The following is a 2,036-nucleotide window of genomic DNA, read 5'->3' as shown; positions in this document are numbered from 1 at the left end:
AGAGATTGGATTTATACCCCGCCCTTCACTTGTAGTCTCAGAGCGGTTTACAAACTCCTTTCCCTTCCCCTCCCCACAACAGACACCCTGTGAGGTCGGCGGGGCTGAGAGAGCTCTGACAGAAACTGCTTTTTTTCAAGAACAGCTGTGCCAGTACTATGGCTTGCCCAAGATCAGCCAGGTGTAAGTAGAGGAGTGGGGAATCAAACCTGGTTCTCCCAGATTAGAGTCCACACACGTAACCACTACACCAAACTGGCTCCATACATAGTAGGCCACTGATAATCTCTCATGGTAACTGCATGTGCTCTCCAAATTGTTCTACATCAAAATGGAAATTATATAATTGTTAGAATTTATAAATACTATAATCATATAAATAATTTTTTAGCCACAGAGTATTTAAATGAGCCAGCCACTGCATCATCAGCATAAAGTAAAAGGGCATGTGTGTTTCTCAGCAATTTTAGGGGCATGCACCTCGGGAGTTTAAATGCTACCCCAAATCATTTATAAGAAGATTAAATAAAGAAGGCGCCAATATACAGCCCTGTTTGACACCCTTCTCTACATTAATAGCTTCTATGATACCCTGCCCGTCACTCGGAGCCTCAGAACGGCATACAATCTCCTTTCCTTCCTCTCCCCACAACAGACACCCTGTGAGGTAGGCAGGGCTGAGAGAACTGCTCTGAGAGGACTGTGACTGAACCAAGGTCACCCAGCTGGCTGCATGTTGAGGAGTGGGGAATCAAACCCGATTCTCCAGATTAGAGTCCGCCGCTCTTAACAACTACACCGAACTTGAGGGCATCAAATGAAGCAGCAGATTCAGGACAGACAAAAGGAAATACTTTTTTACACAGAGTGATTAACATATAGAATTTACTGCCAGAGGATGTAGTGATGGGCACAGGAATAAACAGCTTTAAAAGGAGATTATTTATTTATTTGATTTATACCCCGCCCTCCCCACCGAAGATTCAAGGAGGGTGTCTTAACCGTGACTACTCACCATGGTGACTGAGGGGAACCTCCACATTCAGAGTCACTAGTCCTCTGTATCCCAGAGCCAGGAGGCAACATCAAAGGAAGGCCTTGGCCTCTATGTCCTGTTGTTGGCTGTCCAGAAGAACTGGTTGGCCACCGTGGGAGACAGGATGCTGGACTGGATGGACCACTGGTCTGATCCAGCAGGGCTCTTCTGTTCTTAACTCTCTGGAGCCCAACCTAGCGTTTGTGGGTTTTTCATCACGCTGGAACAAGTTGTTAAACAGGTAGACAGGTGTGTTTCACCACGATATTGCAAAATAAAGTTATGCTGTCTACGGAACGCTGTTGGACTTGGTTGTGCTGAACTTTTGGAGACTGGACTCAAGATTATTCGTGTTTGTCTTTTTCCCCCTCTTGCCCAGTGAGGTGGGTTGATAGAGAGCTCATGATCTCTCCAAATTGTGACCAAGTAGGGATTTTGATCTACTTGGGGACTTGGTCAAAGTCCAACACTCTTATCTGCTGCCTCTACACATGACTAGATTGTGGCCTAATTTACGTTTTTTACCCTTCTTGACAAAAATTCTAGGCTTGTTGACTAGGGAGTATCTAACTTGTTTATATTAGCGAAATTCACTGATAATTTGGGACAATGGTCCCGCCTCAGTGTAACAAGTAGGTTGCTGTGTACCCCAACTCAGACCACAATGAAAGCCCACTTAGTCCATATGTTAAGAGTTTCTCTAGGGAGTATCTAACTTGTTTATATCAGCGAAATTCACTGATAATTTGGGACAATGGTCCCGCCTCAGTGTAACAAGTAGGTTGCTGTGTACCCCAACTCAGACCACAATGAAAGCCCACTTAGTCCATATGTTAAGAGTTTCGAAATCATGGCCCATGGGCGCCATGGTGCTGACACCTTTCTTGGTGCCCACCGAAAAGTTATTAGAATGTGGGTGGGGCCAGGTAAGGAGCTTCCCCAGCAGGGTTTCTGATCGGCCACTGGAGATCCAATTGGCAATGCAGATTAAAATAACACT

This window comes from Gekko japonicus, unplaced genomic scaffold, assembly GCF_001447785.1.
Source record: "Gekko japonicus isolate JY-2015 unplaced genomic scaffold, Gekko_japonicus_V1.1 scaffold1799, whole genome shotgun sequence".
Taxonomy (NCBI): domain Eukaryota; kingdom Metazoa; phylum Chordata; class Lepidosauria; order Squamata; family Gekkonidae; genus Gekko; species Gekko japonicus.
This window is presented reverse-complemented; position numbering follows the sequence as displayed.